Raw genomic sequence first — 6,984 nt, 5'->3', positions numbered from 1 at the left:
GGGAACCTGAAGAGAGGCATATGGAGACTAAGATACTTATTTACTTACAGTGCAGATTACTTGGCTGTCCTGCTGATCCTCTGCCTCTAAATGCTTCTTGCCACAGACCCTGAACAAGCATGCAGCAGATCAGGTGTTTCTGACAAAAATCTGACATGATTTTTTCACCAAGTGGTGTACTAGTACAGCTCTGGTGTTATGATGGATAAATATACTGTACATCTCACTGCGAAATTTGCATTTGAAATTGCAAAGTGCATTTAGCATTAATATGCTTGAAAGAAACTTTGAAGCGAAATAAAATCAATGCTTTTAACTTTTATTAATGTTAAGCACTATAGCTAGTGCTAAAACACTGCACACCCGCGGCAAAACAAGGGGTTTATACCCCCCAAATCCCCTGTGCAAAATCCACAACTTTCCAGGTCGTGGATTTTGCTGCCCAGGGATCTCCGCCTCTCCCCACCCCTCTCTGTGAAGGAAGATTGAGAGGGGCGGGGAGAGGCGGCGATTAGCGGGGATTGATGCGCCAAGAGGCAGAGCTACAGCCCTAAGCTCTTCCTCAAACAGGAAGCGCTCCCCGTGGTTAGCTCAGGGGATTTGGGGAATTTAAACCCCTCGTTTTGCTGCGGGGATGCAGCGTTTTAGCTGTAGTGTTTAACATTAATAAAAGTTAAAAGCATTGATTTTATTTGGCTTCAGAGTCTCTTTAACAACAGGTTTCTAATTTAAATACAAAGAAAACCCTGAGGATCTCCCATGAGGAGATGGACTAGTCCAAAACCTGTCAGTTCTGTCAGATTTTAACTGCTTACTTTTTTCGCTGGAGGGGACCTTTGAATTATACTATGGTATTAGGTCAAAATTAGAAACTTGTTGTTAAAGCACATTAATGCTAAGTTCACTTTGCAATTTTAAATCCAAACTTCTCAGTGAGATGTATATCAATCTATCACAACCCCAGAGCTGTCCATAACTTGCTTCAGCTGATAATTGTGGTTTCTCAGACTGTCTGAGTGCAATTGGGCAAATGTGGGCTAATGTGCTTTCTCACTTAAACTTATTCATTATACGTTTGTATTATGATTGTGATGAATAAAAATTGGCATTTTTTAGATACATTTGGGATTTCATTGTATTTCGAATTTTTTCTTCCCTTTATAATTGTTGCTTCATAGAAAGAAGCCACATTTTTATTTTTTTATTTTTTGTTTGTTTGTTTTGGGTTTTTTTTTTTTGCAAGCACAAGCAGCAGACAGATTTTTGCCTTGAGCAGGCTTTGTCTTGAAAAAGTGACCCTATGTGGTCACGAAACATTGGCTTTGTTTCTATGAAGCAATAAAGATTGCTATAGGAAGTGTCAGCTTTCTCTTTTGAGTGTAGCCCCCTCCCTTCCTGACGCCTAACCCTAAACCCCCCTCCCTTTCCGATTACTATCCCTTAACCCCCCTCCCTTTCCGATTACTATCCCTTAACCCCCCTCCCTTCCTGACGCCTAAACCCCCCTCCCTTCCTGACACCAACCCTAAACCCCCCCTCCCTTCCTGATGCCTAACCCTAAACCCTGTCCTTTACTGACACCTAACCCTAATCCCCCCTCCCTTTCTGACGCCTAACCCTAAACCCCCCTCCCTTCCTGACGCCTAACCCTAAATCCCCCACCCTTTCTGACGCCTATCCCTAAACCCCCCTCCCTTCCTGATGCCTAACCCTAAACCCCCCTCCCTTCCTGACGCCTAACCCTAAATCCCCCTCCCTTCCTGACGCCTATCCCTAAACCCCCCTCTCTTCCTGATGCCTAACCCTAAACCCCCCTCCCTTTCTGACGCCTAAACCTAAACCCCCCTCCCTTCCTGACGCCTAACCCTAAACCCCCCTCCCTTCCTGATGCCTAACCCTAAGCCTCCCTTGTTGACCTTATAATATTGAAAACAATAAATTGCAAAACAATAACTTTCAAAAATAATTAATTTCTAAATACTAAACATTAAAAATGTCAAAAGCTATAAAGTTCTATTTTGTTTTTTTATAAAACGATAAAAAATGTAAAAAAAAATAACAATGTCATTTTCAAAACAAAAAAGAATTGCACGGCCAATTTTCTGCCTTAGGCCCCTCAAAGCCAATATTTGCATTGGCACCTATGCAGCACCCAAATCGTGCATTAGCCACGGGCTCCTCTGGTGGATCAGGGCCCCTCTCAGCCTGTTTCGGGCGCAGAGTCCTTTCATCCCGAATGGTCTGCACGAGAGGCGTGCGCTGTGAGATGTGGCTCCACGCACGTCGCTGTTGTTTTAGCGATGAGGAAAGTTTGTTTCTCTTTGAAATATTTTGAGCTGTAAGACAAATTGCTCCATGATTCATTATATGCGGCAGAAACATATAATAGCACAATTACGGCTAATTACGGCTTACACTGTCAGACATCCGTACATGACACTTGTGTAATTAGGGGACCTGTCAGAAGGCGCTTCAGCCGAGATTCCAAAGGGTTCCTCCACTCCGAGGCAGAATGCCGAAAGGTAGGCCTCACAAGGTTTATTCTACAACTCCACGCAAAGTTCCCGCAATCCGTCACAATGATCAATACTCGATAACGACCAGAGCCTATCAATCAGCTTACTACAAGGATGTGTGCATCTTTTATTGCATCTTTTACATACCTACCAACTTTTTGAGATGAGAAAGAGGGACACTTCAGCCACACCCCTGCCACCCCCCTGATCACGCATACCATAAAGATTTCATAAGAAAAATATCTTGTTCTTCAATTCAAAGCACACTGGTCCTTTCTATCCTGGTTCATTTTCCTTCATATTAACATTTTAAAATTAGTAACATATCAATTTAAATGGGAACTGAAGTAAGAGGTATACGGAGGCTGCCATATTTATTTCCTTTTAATCAATACCAGTTGCCTGGCAGCCCTGCTGGTCTATTTCTCTGCAGTAGTATCTGAATAACACCAGAAACAAGCATGCAGCTAGTCTTGTCAGATCTGACTTTGAAGTCCGAAACACCTGATCTGCTGCATGCTTGTTCAGGGGCTATGGCTAATAGTATTAGAGGCAAAGGATCCGCAGGGCTGCCAGGCAATTGGTATTGCTTAAAAGGAAATAAACATGGCAGCCTCCATATACCTCTCTCTTCAGTTCCCCTTTAGGATGGGAATAAAGTTTATAGTCAATCAAACACATTTTTGGTAGATAGATAAATATATATATATTTACATAGAAAGAGGGACAAAGTCCTGAAAGAGGGGAAATGAGGAGGAAAAAGGGACAGAGGGACAGGGCTCCCAAAGAGGGGCTGTCCCTTCAAAATAGGGACGTTGGAAGCTACGCTTTTATTATTTTAAATTTAGAAAATAGCAATAGTTTTAGGCTCGTACACAACTATTCCGCCTAACTATGAGCTAAACTCGGTCTGTTGGATGACAGTTGGGCGTGTGTATCCAACTGATAACAGGCGGTTTGCCCAATCAAACTAGAGGATCAAGCTACCCAACTATCATGCAGGTTGGCCACGTGTGCACAAATAGATTGAAGAACTTATTGTTTTTAATGCAGACGTGTTGGTGCGCACGCAGTATTTATATATTTCAATGAGTTGATCAGTGTGTGTACATACCGGTACTTGTCATGCAAACAAGTCGTGCGGCTGATCATGTTGGATGGTTGCTTGTGCATTAAGTCGCACATGTGTATGGGCCACAAAGTGTACGAGAAAATCTCGACTGCGCCTGGACGTCGGCCGGTGAAGGAGAAAGTGAGCCGCGGAGGGGGATCGGAGGATCGTTGAGGACCAGCGCGGGCACAGGACGGCTGCAGGCGGCTGACAGAAGCCCCAGGTAAGTGAAACTCTTATTCAGTTCAAGTAACAATTGGGCCCCCCTCAACAGACACCCCCCCCTGACCAAAACGTGCCATTAGGGGCCCTTTGTTGCAGCCAAATTTCCCTCCTGGGCCCCTGAGCTGGCTGCTTACCCTCCCCCAATCACCTCCCAACTTAACAGACTCTGCAGAGTCCCTGGGGAGCAACAGTTAAGATGGGGAGGGACACCTTGGGGGCCCCTAAAGGCTCTGGGGCCCTGGGGCAATTGCCCATTTTTTCCTATGGTAGCTCCGGCCCTGCTCTTATTTTTAGTGAATGTTGGTCTATTGTAAAATCTTTCCCCACTCTGAGGTGAGGAATTTTTACATTTTTTATAGGTGGCGACATCTTTACCGCTGGCAAGCAGTATCACTGCGGAATGTTCATTTGTTGTTTGTTCCGAAGTGAGTAGAAATAACACCTGGTTTCTCAGAATGCTATGGGGCAGAAAGCTGCATAACTAAATAGCCTAGGCTGGACATCATTAGGAGGGTGGAGCTGCATACCAATATAAAGCAATATCTAAATAAATGTAACATTTTTGAAAACTATAACTGCGCGGCGGTAACGCCATGCGATATCAGTATGAACGAGGAACGCAATGGAACCCCCGACAATGTCCTTCCGAGTGTAAAATCGGCGTGGAGTGGTCCTGGGGCTGTCGCTGCATTCACGCCAATTGGAGACCTTGGGCAAGTCTCCCTAACACTGCTTCTGCCTATAGAGCGTGTCCTAGTGGCTGCAGCTCTGGCCTAACACTGCTACTGCCTATAGAGTGCTCACTAGTGGCTGCAGCTCTGGCCTAACACTGCTTCTGCCTACACAGTGCTCACTAGTGGCTGCAGCTCTGGCCTAACACTGCTACTGCCTACACAGCGCTCCCTAGTGGCTGCAGCTCTGACCTAACACTGCTACTGCCTATAGAGCGCCCCCCTAGTGGCTGCAGCTCTGGCCTAACACTGCTACTGCCTACAGAGCGCCCCCTAGTGGCTGCAGCTCTGGCCTAACACTGCTACTGCCTATAGAGCGTGTTCTAGTGGCTGCAGCTCAGGCCTAACACTGCTACTGCCTACCTAGCGCCCCCTAGTGGCTGCAGCTCTGGCCTAACACTGCTTCTGCCTATAGAGCGTGTTCTAGTGGCTGCAGCTCTGACGCTTTAAGGAGAAAAGCGCAATATAAATGTTCTGTGATTGTTCTGGGTTTGTAATGTATTAGAGGCAGAGGATCAGCAGGACAGCCAGGCAATGTGTATAGTTTAAAAGAAAATGCATATGTCAGCCTCCATATCCCACTCACCTCAATTGTGCTTTCATTTTTCTTCCCCATTTTTCAAGAATGATGGCATGTTTGCCCATCCCAAGCTGTGAGTCTTGTTGTCCCGCCTCAATAGTGTGTAAAGTATGTCTGCTGCGCTGTCGTTTAAAGGGGCACTATGGAGATAAATTGTAAAATGTAAAATATGTGCAAACATAAACAAATAAGGGCTCTTTCACATCAGAGCTTGCGTTGGAGAACGCTCAAAGCATACGTTTTGTTGTATGCCTTTTAATGCGTTTTGATATGCGTTGCACTGCAGTGAGTGTGCGTTTTTAATCCGTTTTCAATGCGTTACTGCACATAGAAAAACGCAGGTAATTTTTTTTTCTTTTAGTTTTCAACTTTCTACATTGTTCGTCTGTTGCATTCTGGGACTGATTGCCTGCGTTAACGGATTAAAAACGCGCATAGTGTGCGTTTTACATTGGCTAACATTGTAACGCATAAAGCTAGCGTCGGCCGAAAAACTGTGCCTGGGTGCAGTGTAACGCAACGCACAAAAAGGGTGCGTTATATGTGAAAGCTAAAATGAAAGTCTATGGACTTTCATTTCACCTTGGGTAACGCAAACTTTACCCTTTGCGTTGAAACGCAGAAAATCTGCCCTAATGTGAAAGAGCCCTAAGAAGTATGTTTTTTTCCAGAGTAAAATGAGCCATAAATTACTTTTCTCCTATGTTGCTGTCACTTACAGTAGGTAGTAGAAATCTGACAGAAGCGACAGGTTTTGGACTAGTCCATCTCTTCGTAGGGGATTCTAAGGGATTTATTTATTTTCAAAAGCACTTAGTGAGTGGCAGTTGCCTGTCCAACTGCCAAAAAAAAACGGTGTAGCGAGCAGGGAAGCTGGCCAGCATCATTGTTTAAATCCTTTTTAGGGAATATCTTTATAAAGAGTAAAAGCCTTGCTGAGAATCCCCTATGAAGAGATGGACTAGTCCAAAACCTGATGCTTTTGTCAGATTTATACTACATACTGTAAGTGACAGCAACATAGGAGAAAAGAAATTTATGGCTCATTTCACTCTGGAAAAAAACGTACTTCTTATTTGTCTATGTTTGCACATATTTTAAATTTTACAAGTTTTCACCATAGTGCCCCTGTAATGAGCAGAAATAACCGCCAGGGCGAGCAGATGAACTTGGCAGGTGGGCTGACTCTCCGAATAACTCTACCAGCAATGCATCGCGTTCCACTGAAGTGTAACAAGCTGGCAGACTGCAGTCTTCACCTAACGTCAGGTTTTTTTTTTCTTTTATGATTGTAATTGCAGCCTTGGGCTCTGTGTCACGTCTAACTGTTAAAAATCCCGCACCCTCTGCCACATAAATCCAGGCTCACAGATTTGGGTGGAGCGCCACTCCTCCTCTTCACACCTGGAGTTTTATTTAGCATGAATAACAGCGATATATAGGGTGGCAATTTCCTATTGGCCGAGGCCTGCAGTCAGGAAGACTCTTAATTAGGAGTCATTTAGTTATATTACGCAGGTTGGCCCCAGGATGGACTGTAGGCTGTGAGGAGCCACAACCAACTATTAGGCCTCATCAGATCACTGGACGGGCAGATAAGATCTGAGGGTCGCTGGGAGAGGGGGAGGCTGGGAAATCTCTCAGCATCCATTGCTGGTCATATATGGATCATTTCTCAATTCCGCTGGAATGTGAACGCTGTAAAGAGGAGGCAGGGCTGATCTTTTCACATTGGTTTTAGTGGCGGAAATGTTGGTTCTTGTGTTTTTTGTTATTGTTATTAACTTATGCATCAGCGTTTAAGAGGAACTTTAACCATTC

At 44.6% G+C, this 6,984-nt stretch overlaps 1 long non-coding RNA gene across 1 annotated transcript; it reads right to left on the bottom strand.

The window, feature by feature from the left end:
* Positions 1-2,126: 2,126 nt before the first annotated feature.
* Positions 2,127-5,962, bottom strand: LOC137519550 (uncharacterized). Its single transcript, XR_011021005.1, has 3 exons — positions 5,883-5,962; positions 5,170-5,303; positions 2,127-2,336 (listed from the first exon to the last, which is right to left on the bottom strand). It is a non-coding gene; the product is annotated as an uncharacterized lncRNA (long non-coding RNA).
* Between the last annotated feature and the right edge of the window lie 1,022 nt (positions 5,963-6,984).

Source organism: Hyperolius riggenbachi, chromosome 5, assembly GCF_040937935.1.
Source record: "Hyperolius riggenbachi isolate aHypRig1 chromosome 5, aHypRig1.pri, whole genome shotgun sequence".
NCBI classification, from domain to species: domain Eukaryota; kingdom Metazoa; phylum Chordata; class Amphibia; order Anura; family Hyperoliidae; genus Hyperolius; species Hyperolius riggenbachi.
The sequence above is the reverse complement of the archived record's forward strand: the minus strand, read 5'-3'. Positions and strand labels throughout refer to the sequence as shown.